Consider the following 15,319-nt stretch of genomic DNA (forward strand, 5'->3'; position numbering starts at 1 on the left):
CTTATTAAGCATGGTGGCACAAGGAAAGATTTTCTCTAAACTGGATTTAAAAGATGCTTACTTCCAAGTAAGAATAAGGGAGGGGGGCGAACGGAAAACCACATTCAACACCCCGCTGGGGCAATTTGAATATCTCATCATGCCTTTCAGATTGCGCGGGGACCCAGGGTTTTTTATGAATTTAATTAATGAAGTGTTACATGAATACCTGTACAAAGGTGTGGTTGTTTATCTTGATGATGTTTTGATTTATTCAAAAGACTATGAATCACATGTAGAATTGGTCAGAAAAGTGCTGACCACACTAAAGGATCGTAAGTTGCCGATGAAGTTGTCTAAATGTGAATTTCATACAGAGGAATTGGATTTCTTGGGGTACTGGGTGTCACTGGGATCCCCCCCAAACTAGATGGCAATTACAATCATTCCTGGGTTTTGCCAATTTCTATAGACCCTTCCTAAAAGAACTTTGCTCAAATCTCCCTACCGTTGACTGAGGAGACCAAAGTGACTGTGGAGGTAGGACTCCCAAAGAACTTAAAACAACTCCATCCTGTATTCCGCTTCAGCCTACTGAAAAAAGCTGAAGTGGAATACAGGATAGTCACTATGCAAAAGAATAAATGGACACAAGTGACATTAGCAGTGGCAATATTCAAAAACCTATGGGTGAACATTTCAGTAAAGGCACACTTATATAGCACTCTTCTAGACAGATTAGTGCCCCTTCAGAGTAGCAAACAAAGTCCATGTTATTATTATCCCCACAATACAGCTGGGGAGCTGGGGCTGAGAGGAGTGGCTTACTCAAGGCCACCTGCTAAGCTCATGGCAGTAGTTGGATTCAAACCAGCAGAGCACTGATTCACAACCCAACCACTTAACCACTCAACATTCCCCAACAAACGACTTCCGGTTTGGGATTCATGGAGGTCTGACGCAGCTCCAATTGCGGAGCTGACCGGACTGCCGTTTTAAGCGGCCGGCGGGGGCAAAATAGCCCGTGGCCGACTGCTCTCAGGCGGAGAGCAGGCAAAGAATGCTCAAGACCTCAGGGCGCGTTGATCTCGGGCGAGGGGGGGCTCTACGCGACGGGCCCCCTCACAACCCTTGAGGTCCCACCCTGTGACAGGTCGGCTATGATCTCTGCGGCAGTTTCGGGGCCAATGCGGTTGGCATAAGACCTACGTACCCAAGCTTCAACAGGGGAAAGAGGAGTAGAGGAGAAACAAAGATTGAAACAGTGATTACAACCCACTGAAAGTGAATGGGAAGGTAAAGATCACTATCTTCTGATACGGGACAGATTGTTAAAAGTAAAGAAGATTAAAAGTAGATTTTAAAACTGCAACAGGCTAACTATAAGGAGGAGAAGATTCGGCAAGAGTAGAAATAGAAAAAAGACTAAGTTTAAAGAAGTTATTAAAGAATTTGGACTATTGTTTTGAATACTTGCGGTTATGGAGCTGTGAGAAAATTTTACCATCGCGAGAGCTACTGCGGGAAGTCGGGAGACAGGAAGTACGTAATAATAATAGAGTTGCTGGAGAGAAGCGGCCCCTGCCGGAGGGCAGGAAGAAGGGAATCGCCATCTTTGAAAGGGGAAAAGCCGCGGCTTCAGCGGAAGAGGAAGTAAGCCATTTTGGATTACAAAAACCATAGAAGAACCATAGAGAAAAGACGCCCGACATTTTGGATTTTCTAAAAGTTTTTTCTTTGCAAAAAGACCGGGACATTTAAATTAAAAATTAAAAAGACACTAAATTTTACGCCACGGAGTTAAGGAAGAGGGCGGACTCGTGGGAGCGAGCTAAGGCAAGCCCCACGATGTCGAAAAAAGAGTGGCAATCGGCAATAGAGAACCTAGACAAAAAACTCTTAGAAGTGATTAAAGAACTTAAGGATATGAAACCGGAGCTGATCAAAGAGGTTAAACAGACAGTGAAAAGTGAGCTGTCAGAAGTAAAGAAAGGTATGGAAACAATGCAAAATGAACTGCAAGGAACACAGCAGAGAGTTAAAGTAGTAGAAGGCGCGGTGGAGAATCTAGCTGACACGCAACAAACAGAGATGAGGCTGATGAGGGGGAGAATGGCGGTTGCGGAAAGTAAACATATGGAAAAGCAGCTAAGATTTCGCGGCTTGCCGGAAGTGGAAGGAAAGACAGCGCAAGAACAGATGACTGAGGTGTTAGCTGAATACCTGGGGAAGGAGGAGGAGGAAGTTGTGGCTATCCTAGACGTGGTATATCGTGTAAATTCAAGAATTGCGACCCAGAGGAAATTACCAAGGGATGTGATTGTGCAATTTACGACCCGAAATATGAAAGAGAAGATTGTGACTAAACAGTTTCAAGATCCATTGGAGATTGACGGCAAGACGATTATCATTATGAAGGAATTACCCAGATCGGTGTTATTGGATCGGAAAAAATATAAGGCGCTAATTCAGATTTTGAAGGACATGAAAATCAGGTACAGATGGGAATTACCAGAAGGAGTGTCCTTTGAATTTGGAGGGGCCAAAAAACGCATCAGATCTGAACGAGAGATGGAGCGATTTATAAGAGACAATGAAAAGGACTTACCAGCAACAAGATTATGATTATGGAGTGTAAAGTTTTATCTTGGAATGTAAATGGACTTAATTCACCGAATAAGAGAAAAAGCATTTTTCACTGGCTATTAAAACAAAAATGTGATATTGTATGTTTGCAAGAGACCCACATTCGAAAACAAGATGTAAAGTATTTAAAATCAAAAAAATTGGGCAATGATTTTGCAGCGGCCTCTAATAAGAAAAAAAGAGGAGTAGTGCTTTATATTAAAGAGGAGCTGCAGCCAAAGTTTGTAATGAAAGATGTGGAAGCCAGATTTATAGCAGTGGAATGCGTATGGAATTCAAAGAGAGTGCTGGTAGTTGGAATTTATGCACCTAATGGAGCAAAAGAAAGCTTCTTTGAGGATTTAAGGAAGCAACTAGATGAACTTTCATATGACCAGATAATACTTGCTGGAGACTTCAATGGAGTGACAAATTTGGATTTAGACAAAAAATCATCAACTGCACAAAAGAAGAGAGGACTGCTACCAAAGTTGTTTTTTCAATTGATACAACAGGAAACCTTAGAAGATGTATGGAGAAGACAAAACCCGAAAAGCAGACAATTTACGTTCTACTCCGCAAGACACTTTACACTATCGAGAATTGATATGATCTGGGCCTCAAAAGACTTAGCGTTATGGACTAAGGAAGTGGAAATAATGCCGATGGTAGGCTCGGATCACAATCCAATTATGTGGAAATTGGGGAAAAGGAGCAAAAGGAAAGGATGGAGAATAAACGAGGACTTACTTCAAGAGGGAGAGAATATGGAGATGCTGAGAAGAGAGACAAAGTTCTTCATACAATACAACATGAATAAAGAAGTACCAACCAATAAGGTTTGGGACACTTACAAGGCGGTAATTAGGGGCATACTAATGGACTTAAATGGAAGAGCCAGAAAAAAGAAAGAGGAGAAGAGACAGGAGATTAAGGAGAAAATAAAAGCCAAAGAAATACAGTTAAAGAAGAGACCAGGGAAAAAGAAAATTTATCAGGACATTAAAATATTACAAGAACAGCTGACAGCAATGAATAATAAAGAATTGGAGTGGAATCTTAAAAGACTGAATCAAAAAGGGTTTGAAGGTGCAAACAAACCTGGGAAATATTTGGCATGGCAATTGAAAAAGAGAAAGGAAAAGAAAATAATAAATAAAATATGTGAAGATAACAAAACGTATTTGGAACAGACATCCATTAGTAGAGCCTTCTATAAATTTTATGCTAAATTGTATAATAAGAAAGAGGTGAATAAAGAATCAATAGCGACATATTTCGAGAAAATGAAGCTCCCAGTAATCTCGGAAGCGTGGAGAGACAGATTGAACAACGAAGTAACGGATGAGGAAATAAAAATGGCAATACAATCAACAAATTTGGGAAAGGCGCCAGGGCCAGATGGACTTACAGCCAAATTTTATAAGACAATGGCCAACGAACTGGTACCATTCCTAAAAGAAGTGATCAATGGAGTATTAAAGGATCAACGGATTCCAGATACTTGGAAGGAAGCTAACATTTCATTGATCCCCAAAGAGGGCCAAGATTTGACTAATGTGAAAAATTACAGACCTATATCCTTACTTAATAATGACTATAAAATCTTTGCGAAGATACTGGCAGAGAGAGTGAAGGGATGGCTTTCGGAAGTTATTGAGGAGGAACAAGCAGGTTTTTTACCTGGTAGACAAATCAGAGACAATTTAAGGACAGTGATCAATGCTATTGAGTATTATGATAAGCGTTGTGACAAAGAGGTTGGTTTCTTCTTTGTTGATGCTGAAAAAGCGTTTGACAATTTGAACTGGGACTTTATGTTTGCCACTATGGAAAAGCTACAAATGGGAGAAAGATTCATAAGAGCAGTTAAAGAAATCTACAGAGACCAGAATGCAGCAATTGTGGTGAATGATGAGACTACTAAGAAATTGACTATAAGTAAAGGAACAAGACAAGGTTGCCCGTTGTCTCCGCTGTTATTCATTTTGGTATTGGAGATACTGATGATACAAATACGACAAGATGAAGAAATCCGCGGAATAAAAATAAAAGACTTTTCTTATAAGGTCAGAGCATTTGCGGATGATATAATGTTAATTGTGGAAGACCCAATGGAGAATATGCCAAAAGTGATAGAGAAGATCAAGGAGTTCGGAGATTTGGCAGGGTTTTATATTAACAAAAAGAAGTCAAAGATACTATGCAAAAATATGACTAAGCAAAAACAACAACTGTTAATGGAAATAACGGATTGTGAAGTAACAACTAAGGTGAAATATTTGGGAGTTGAACTGACTGCAAAGAATATAGATCTATTCAAAAATAACTACGGAAAATTATGGACTCAGATTGAGCAAGATTTGATTAAATGGAATAGATTGAATTTGTCATGGTTGGGAAGGATTGCAGCAGTTAAGATGAACGTGTTACCAAGAGTAATGTTTTTGTTACAGACAATACCAATTATCCGAGACTCTAAGCAGTTTGAAAAATGGCAGAGGAAAATATCAGACTTTGTTTGGGCAGGCAAGAAGCCTCGAGTGAAAATGAAAGTTCTACAAGATGCAAAGGAAAGAGGCGGAATGCAACTGCCCAATCTAAGACTTTACTATGATGCAATCTGCCTAGTGTGGCTGAAAGACTGGATGACACTGAAGAATAAGAAATTATTGGCCCTAGAGGGATATAAAAAAATATTCGGGTGGCATGCATACCTATGGTACGATAAAGTGAAAGTGAACTCTATGTTCTTACATCATTACATACGGAAAGCCTATTTGCAACTTGGAAGAAGTATAGAGACTTTCTACAAGAAGGAACCCCCATGTGGGTGGTTCCATATGAAGTAATAGATCCGAGAGCTGTCGATACTGAGCAACAGTGTTTAACATATAAGGAGATAACCCGAATAGAATTTTCCAAACTTAAAATAAAGACACAGGACGAGTTATCACCCAACTATGACTGGTTTCAGTATAGGCAGATCAGAGATCTCTACAACTCGGACTGTGCAAAGGGAGGCATAAGAACAGAGAATTCGGAACTAGAGCAGACACTTTTAAAAGAGGATAAGAAGGAAATTTCCAAGGTATACCAAGTACTGTTGAAATGGTATACTGAAGATGAAATAGTTAAAGTACAAATGGTGAAGTGGGCCATAAATTTTAACAAAGAAATAACAATGGAGGCATGGGAACACTTGTGGAAAAACACAATGAAGACTACAACGTGTACTAATATTAAAGAGAACATTTACAAAATGATTTATTGTTGGTACATGACACCAGAGAAGATTGCGCTAGGGAATTCGAACACTTCTAATAAATGCTGGAAATGTAAAAAACATGAGGGCTCTCTGTACCATATGTGGTGGACGTGTGAGGTAGCTAGGCAGTACTGGGGAGAAATAATAAAAGTAATAAGTGAGATTCTACAATTTCAAATTAATAAGAACCCAGAACTCCTGCTACTGAACTTGGGAATGGAGAACATTCCAGCCCAATATAGAACATTGCTATTTTACATGACAGCAGCGGCCAGACTTTTGTATGCGCAAAAATGGAAAGTACAAGAAGTGCCAACTATTGAGGACTGGACTTACAAATTGCTGTATATGGCCGAAATGGACAAAATGACAAGAAAATTGAGAAATCTGGACCCAGGACAGTTCAACACAGACTGGGAGAAGCTGAAGCAATATGTGTTGAAGAAATGGGAGGTGGGAGGAGAACTGTGGCAGTTTGAGAACTATTGAAACATGACAAAATGTAGAGGGGGGTGACTTTACCGGAGGGTAGAGAGAGAAATGAAAATGTCTAAGCAGTTATCTTGTTAGATTGTTATATATAGAAAAACATATAGAATATGGATAGAAAATAACTAACTATAAGGACCGACTAATTAAAATTGTTTCTGGTATAAATGTGTAACATGTTAAACTGAATAAGTCTATCTGAAGAAACATATGGATCAAATTGATTGATAACTTTTGACGATAGTTATATAGATGTATAATTAAAGAAAGAGGAAATTAATAATATAATTAAATATAACTAAAGTAGAATGAAGACAAGATATGTAGAAAAAGTAATATACAGAATATAAGTTAAATTGGTTGACTTATATGAATGCATGGATTATATGGTTTATATGGTATATGGTTTATAGAAATATTTGAAACCAGGAAATTATGAAATTATGGAAAAAGGGACAAATTGTTTGTCTAATACGGAAGAAGGGACTTAAAGATAGGGTACAGAGTGTTAAAAATAGTTAAAGAATTATTGCTTAGATTAAAGGGAAAGTATATGTTTGTTAGATAGATGAATTTAAAATGAGTAAGGGAAAAGGGACAAAGGGTTGGAAAACTGTTGGAAGTCTACAAAAAAGGGGGGAAAGGGAGGGGGTTAGAAATTGGGAAACGGGAATTGATTGTAATGTGAAATCAAATGATTCTAATTCCAATAAAAATTTTATTTAAAAAAAAGAAAACATTCCCCAACAAACGAACTTCAAAGAAATACTCAAATGGCAAAATGCCAAATTATAATTCATCAATAGTTTTGACAGCCCTGAAGACACTGACAAAAAAATAATTAAGGTGGGGGAGAAGAGAGAAAAAAGATGAATCATTACTACTCTGTTCCAGGAGTTCTGGTTTATCAACTTTTTCAAACTTTGATGGAAGTTCTTTTGACTGAATCCCCAAGAGTGGAGATGGATTAAATCCTAAATTAGAATGATTTTGGAATCCATTCATTCCTATGAGCACACAATATAAAATGTGACTATCAGTTCTGGTTCCATCCAAGCCTGGTTTGTTGATTTAAGTTACATGTTCAACTGGCTCGCTAACATATTTCATCTCCAAATTAGCCCTTCACTTCTTTGGAACAATGGACATAGTCTGGCCAAAGCTGGACATATTTAGGGAGATGGTTTCTCTCTCATTGAAGTTAATAAAATTTAAACATGCCTACATTTGACTTAATTTTTCACAGTATGTTTAAATTACAGTGATTTGAAGGAACAGTAACTGCAAGCAGGCAGCAGAATTATTTTGTGAGAATGCAATGAGATAAAGAAAAATCAGAAATGGACCTTTGATTTTTAATTCAGTTAATATCCTTAGATAATATGCCACTGATTAAGTGTATTCTAGCAGTGCAATTTAAAAAAGATATAATGCATTTGGCATTCAACAGGAATAGAAGATGAACAAGTAAAACAGAGAATGGATCCCATCCAGTTCCCAGTTCATTAAATTCAGTAGATCATGGTAAAACAACAAGATGAAGCTAGAAGGTTGGCATGTATCTGAGCAGTTACCTGATTCTTAAAGGCTGGACTCCTTGCTTCTTTGGTTCATGGTCATTCACATCACATCACACATCCTGAGTCTGAAAGCGGGATCACTAAAGTGACAGCTGATAGCTACAATTATGATTATTACTCTTCTTCAGTGATGCCAGAGTAAAATGTCTTTCTCACTTTAATAAACATATGATAAAGCTGCCACATATTACTGTCCTCACTTCTGCATAACAGATAATCAAAGCCTCATTCATCTGTTATGAGGTATTCTCCATTTCCGACAGAGGATAAATGCAGGGAGGTTTAAAATCAACAGGAATATAGCTTTTCCCTGGTGATTGCAAGACTTCGAGTAGCATCTGCCATCTTCTTTCAATCTACCTTCCGCCATCCATTCTTGATGTCCTGTTCAGACGCTCAGTTTGAAAGTATCTGCCCACCCTGGGTGTGCTTGGCTGCTTGCCCTGGGGTGGCTCTGGCAGTAAGTAGAGCCTTTGACTAGTGCAATTTTACTTAGGAAATTGTCAAATGCAGTAAAGCTCTCCTTGGCTCTCAGAGAATCTATAATTTTATTTATTTATTATTTATTTTATTTTATCGTATTTGTATTCCGCCCTCCCCGCAAGCAGGCTCAGGGCGGATAACAGCATTAAGAACATTTAAAACATTCCATATAAAACATTTAAAAGCATCATACAAAAATATAAAAAATAGCAGCACTCTTTTTCCTGATGGCGGCAATACAGTTAATAACAAATAATGCAACAGTTCAATTGAACATAGCAGCAGCTTAAGAACAGTGGTGGGCAGCTCTCATAGGGATGGGGGTAGATGTTGTATCCTCCAGCCAGTGGAGGCCCAGCCTCAGCCATAAGCCTGGCGGAACAACTCTGTCTTACAGGCCCGGCAGAAAGATAGTAGATCCTGCCGGGCCCTGGTCTCAGTAGACAGTGTTCCACCAGGTAGGACCCAGGACTGAGAAAGCTCTGGCTCTAGTCGAGGCCAGGCGGGCCTCCTTGGAGCCAGGGACTGATAACAATTTCTTTCCTCCCGATCGGAGGGTCCAGAATGTCTTGCAAAAAGGACACCCATCATATATTTTAACCTGTTCCAGTAGCTGGAACTGAGAACACACTCATAATTACTGGAAAAATCTGAAAACTCTTCCACAGCCCAGTTATTTATTATACTTTTCCTGCCCTTCCCCCAAGGGCTCAGAATGTCACCCATAGTTCAGTTCCTCCCTTTCTCCACATTATCTTCAGTTGCCCTATGTGGTAGGCTCAGCTGACTGGTCCAAAACTTCATGACTGAATTGGGATTTGAATCAGGGTATTCACAGTCCTAGTCTGACATAGGGGTACGCAATGGGAAAATTATTGTTTTAGTTCCATATCGTTACTTATTTTAATTATACTGCTTATCTGTGAAACAGGCCGTGAGCAATGCCACACTAAATACTACAACAAAGAAATAATTTTAAAATGACCTAACATTTTACCACACTTAAAATCCTTTAAATTTAATTGGTTCCATATCATACTTTAGGAAAAGGAAGGTGTATCCATTTTAACCATTCTCAGAAATGTTGTCATATCATGAAGAATTATCAAGTTCCATTTCCATTTTCATTAAGTTAGGTTTGGATATCTGCCCATTGTTTTCCATGCGCTGAAAATGACAGATTTTCCTGAGTGGATATTTTTTCACCAAATAGCATCAAAACATCTGAGAATCCAGTCCACCTTCTCTTCTAAAGACTCCTGAAGTTTCAATTGAATTGGACAAAGAGATTATATTTTATAGTCCCATGAATAAGATGCCCCCAACCATCTTCTCTGCAGAGTGGGAAAAGGCACAAAAATGGCAGCTGGTTTTCTGGATTGTCTTTTTTAAAATACCAAACTTAGTAACTATGAGTATATATCTAGTGAGGCGCCTATGTGCCCCATCAATTGCATTGCAAAGAAATAAGAGCATCTTTTCATTAAAGCAAGCTCATGTTGCATTGCAGTTGGTCTGTGTGTATGTGTTACTTTCCCAATAAGCAAGTTGCTTCTCTTTATCTAAGGTGGGAACACCTCCTGAGTAGAGATGGGCACGGACCGGGAGTTGGCCACGGACCGCCAGTTTGTGGTCCATGGACTTTCATGGACCACGAACTTTTAAATGGACCGGACTCGATTCAGTAGGCTTTGTTTTCTCCACAGATTTTCACTTTAGTAGACTTCCCCTCCCCAAAGGTTTTCATGTAGCACTCTTCAATTATCACTTTTCCAAAGACTTAGACAAACAACAACTTCCCCTCCCCTATTCTGATTGACCCTTACCCACCCTTGGTGGAAGGAGGGAGACTTGTGCTCCTGTCCAGGAGAGGTGGCTGCCCACAAAACCCACCTACATGGGGCTGCATTAACAACAGATGCCTTCCTGGGGTTGGGGAGACCAACTCCCCATGATGGGGAATGAATGGATGTACTTGAGTGAAAGCCAACTCCGCAACAGGAGACTGTGTAGCGATTCAAAGGCCCCTTGCTGGAATAGAAGGCACGGGAGGGATGGAAAGGATGCCTTCCACACCTTGGGGGAGGAAGACTTATGCTACCCTATTAAGAGGGAGCCTCTTTGGGCAGTGGCCAATGAATCCCACCTCAGTAATGTGGTGTGACTGCTTGCTTAGGTTAGGGGCAGGGCTCTGACCTGGGCTGCTGTCCTATTTGTCACTGGACCTTGGGGATTGAAGATCTGGTTTCCCTCCACTCCAAGTTCAGTTATTTTAGCCCCCCCCCCCGCAATCATCTGGTGGAGCAGAAGGCTCCACCACAGTGGCCCACTTGTGAGGATAAAATGGAGAAGAGCTTTGGTTGCACCACCAAAGAGAAATCTCCCAAGCGTGGTTTCTCTGGTGTCAGCAAGAAAAGGCTCAGCTGACAAAAGGGGTGTACAAGTCCCCTCTTGGGGCTGGCAGAAGGAAAGCCCTTCCCAACTTCAGGATGGGTGACTCTAAGTCCCCTCTCAGGGGGGTTCCCTCCCCCAAGGGAACGCAACTTAGAGGAAAGTTGGTCACCAACAAAAGACACCTCAACCACGGGGTAGCCATGAGAAAAGAGAAGGGTGGTGCTGTCATGATGAAAAGTAGAAGACAGTGGAAAAGAAGCGGCAAAACGGAGGCATATGAGATGTTACCAAAAAAGAGAAGCAGTTCTTGAATGTGCCAACACTGGGCAAGGAGAGGGAACACAGCAGGATGTCTATGAAGGTGTCCAACCACAGGGACTCGTCTCACCATCGCTGTGGAGTTGTGCACGGATGGTTTCCAGCCCAAGAACATCCCACACACAACCAGTGCAGCGCTCGCCAAACCTGATGTCTGCGAGGGAATGAAACGTTTGTTTGGAGGAAGGCGGTAGATGTGGCGTTGGGAAGAAAGCAGACTTGAGCTCCCCAATTTTGAGGGTATCCTTGAAGAATGGGAGCTTCGAAGGAAACTTGTGCTCATCTATTCGGAAGAAGCCTTCCTCATGCCTGGGAGAAGGAGACTTGTGCTCTCCCATTCAGAAGCACCGTTCCCCATGCTTGGGGAAGGAGACTTGGGTTCCCCATTCAGAAGGTTCTTTCCCTATGCGGGTCAGTGAAAAGGAAGGAAGAACTCAAGCAAAGAGCCCCATAAGTTGCCTTGCACCCATTGCAGGTCTGCACACAATATTTGGGAAGAGAAAGGTGTTGAAAGAACTCAAGCAAAGAGCCCCCAAAGCGTGCTGCCAGTCGTCAGAGAGTGCGTGTTTCACAGAGATCAAGAGCAGCCCCCCAGGTACCTTAAAAACCAGCCCAGGAAAGAATGTGGGAAGAAAGTGAAAAGAAAGGAAGAACTCAAGCAAAGAGCCCCATAAGCTGCCTTGCACCCATTGCAGGTCTGCGAGTGGGTGGGGTCAGAGCATAACAGAACCCACCAGGAACCCAAAAGCAAGTAAGAGTTTAACAAAAAAAATCGAGCCCAAGAACCCAAGGATTTGAAAGGGGAAAGAAATTAGAGTAACCCGATAGCATGGTAAAGGATAAAAAAAAATGCTCTCTCTAAGCAAGCAAGAATTGAAAGGCGAAAAAAATTAAACAGGAATGGAGGGGTTAGCCCTCTTGCAACCAAAGCCTCCAAAGCCCCTTGCTAAGACACAAGCCGCTCTCGCCAAGAACAATGCAGAAGAAACATTCAGCAAGCAGTTGCTAACTCGCGCTCCTGCCCACAAACTGAAGCTGTGCTCCACGCACTTTCCCCCTATATTACAAACACTGCAGAATAGTAGGCGCTCTCTGTTTGGTTGATAGAGCTGCCAATCATGTTTCCTAGGCTGATATTGGTGTGTTCCAAATGGGGAAGGTGAATCCACACCTTTGCCTAGGAAATTGATTGAGCGGCAATGGTGGGAATCCTGGCATAACGGACAGATGGACAGAACGCCCCAAAGTTCAGCGCATTCGTGAAAAAAAAACACAACCACGGCCCATGCGTTTGCGAAAGACGAAAATTAGGACCGTGCCCACCTCTACTCCTGAGTCCTCCTCTCTTCCTGTCTCCAGTTTCTCTCTCTTGCCTCATGGATTTCCAAGGAAGAGGATGTATCTATTCAGAGTTCCTGCCATAAGGCCTACTCCACATACCTGCCTGCAAGCATGACGCTGAATTAGTTAGCCATACCAAATAGGATAAGTTTATGTTTAGACTTGGATTATTTCTTCTGTCTTCTACAAGAAATTTCTGTGCATGGAATTTATCTCAATAAATGTAAGCTCTAAATTTTCTACAGTTTAATTGCCAGAAGGTTAATTACTGCACTTTAGGGAAAACACTTCTGACTGGATAACTCTGCTACCAAACAACATACAACTGTTTCTAATAGGGAGACCACGTAATCTCTCTATGCAGAGGCATGTGCTGAAGAAAAGTATTCTGCAAAGCAATGGAGGGACAGCAATATTTCCTAGCTGCCAGGCTGAGACCTTTTGGCCGGGCTCAGGTTGTGAAAATTCACCATAACAAAAAGGTTGCCCTTGACTGGTGTGATAGATCCATGGGAGGCAACAAGACCTCTTTCACCAATTCACCAGGACACAGGTCTCCAAAACACTGTTGTGGAGTAGAAAGGTATATACATAAACATCACAAAAACTACCAAAATGGAGTAAGAAAGGAGGGGCCAAGCTGTTACAGCCAAGATGTCTGTTCTGGACTGGGGTTGCCTAGGGGTCAGTCTTCCAGCAATGGAGAGTCTGGTTATACAAATGAAGGGCTACAGAGAGTGAACCATGCAAAAATAAAGCCCTGGCAGCACTTAGAAGAAAAACAGTGGTGGCATTTTAAATTGCAACTTAGCTTTTTCTCGAAGAAGTTTGACAAATGGGAAGCCATGACCTTCAAGTTCCTGCTTAACATAAGGGTAGACAGATTTTTCAACAAGATGGGCATTGGGTGCAAATAGTCAGGACTCCCCTGCTCCAGACCTTCACATGGATTGAAGTCCCATGGATTCTGGTTCTTTTCTCTTTCATTCCCCATCCCCAAGTTTTATGAGGGAAGCTTAGGGAAGGGGAAGGACAAGCCTTGTTCAGGTCAGTACATACAGATTTTTCACAAAAATAGCTGCTACATGCTGGATGTTCTTTCACCCAGTTCCAAATTCCCTCAGGGCTCCTGTCCCATAAGGGAAACTGGGGAGGGCAAAGTATGAATCCCTGGGGAGGGTGGGGAGGTTTGCTGGATGTTCTTTGTGTGTGTGTGTGTGTGTGTGCGTGCGTGCGTGCGTACATGTGTGTGTATGCTGGATATTCTTTCACCGCTTGCCAAATTCCCTTGGCACCTGCCAGTCCATGAAGGAAGCCTGGGGAGATTTTTTTTTCTCCTCGGAGGAATGTTCCAGCCAACCACTTCCCCCACTCTTTTCCGGTTTAAAAACAGAAAGATTTAGTGGGGGGAAATGATAAGAGGTAAGCTGGTTGTTGATTGAGAATGAGAAAGGATACAGGGGTTGTCTGGAAGAGGAAAGAGAGGTACAGTAGGGAAGTATAAACAGGGGAACATGCATTCAACTCCCACTGCAGCTACAGGTGGGTTCCCTACTCATTATTTCTAAATGTAGACATGAAGGGAGGATCACAAATCCAGGAGGAAATGTCATTCTCTGTTTTACAATGTTCATTGCTCAGCTCATTACGAGGATGGCTGTGAAGAAATCAAGCACACATGCACACAGATAGATGTTAGGTACGTGCAGAGTTTCCGGTGGCTTCAGAAATTGGAGAGGGATAGTTCTTTTGGGCAGAAACTCGTCCCTTCTCCTCTGACTGCAGCCTGCATCATGATCACAGTGCCTCGGAGGGAGGACCCTCACAGCAGCTGCAGCAGTTACCCATCATTGCTGGCCCAATGCTGGACTGGGGACCCTTTGGGCAACTCACCAAGCAATCTTGAACTGAGCCCCCAAACATGTGAACTGCAGTACTTACACAAGTAGTACCTACCAACAGTGTGTTGGTTCCAAACAACAACAGACAAACTGTAGAACTTCTGTTTCATAACTGAACCTGCCAAAGTGGCTAACTTGCAAACCAGAGAGCTTCAAACAGAAGAAACATACAAGCAGAAGAAGCACAGCACAGCCATGTAATGACTGCAAACATTGGACAGACAGACATGTTCAAGGTAGAAACTGTACAATCTGAACAAACTGTTAGCAGGAGCGCTCAATAACACAGTGGTAGTTATGCAGTACTGATAAAATGTTAAAAGTTTATTTAGGAACTACATATCTAATAGTAAAGAGAAGAGATAGATGCTTTCTATCTAACTACATCATAAAGAGAGTGGATTCAGGAGAGAAGAAGAAGGAAGATATTGCCCTGTTTAGCCCAACAGGAGACAAGACAAGGGGATGACCTTTAGGAGACAAGAGTGTTGTTACCCTCACTATCCTAACTAACTGATCCTTGCTGCCCCCTGTATGGAAAGGGTCTTCTTCTCTTCTTCCTTAGTGTACACCAGACATTGCTATCTCCAACACAAACTTTGCCCTCATAATGCAGATTATGGCCCAAAAAAGGGTCCAAATGGGAAGAGGGTTAGGAGTTGCCCTTCTTCCCCATTCTGATTCTGAGAAGGAAGGTCTAAACTTTGGGAAGATGAAGAGTGGCAAGTTGACCTTCAGGAAGGCCAGCTGCTCAACCCTACAGAGGAGAAGATATCAGTGGTGGGAGGGCAGAGGAATGGCTAAGCCACCAGAGACAGTTAAAGCCACACATTCTCTTTCCCAGCCCAGTACCCTGGTGAAGCAGTATTCAGTGGCTCATGGGGCTCACAGAGCTTTCTCTTACCATTACCTGCACCCTATTTTCCCTTGTGCACCTCATA

This window comes from Eublepharis macularius, chromosome 1, assembly GCF_028583425.1.
Source record: "Eublepharis macularius isolate TG4126 chromosome 1, MPM_Emac_v1.0, whole genome shotgun sequence".
NCBI lineage: Eukaryota > Metazoa > Chordata > Lepidosauria > Squamata > Eublepharidae > Eublepharis > Eublepharis macularius.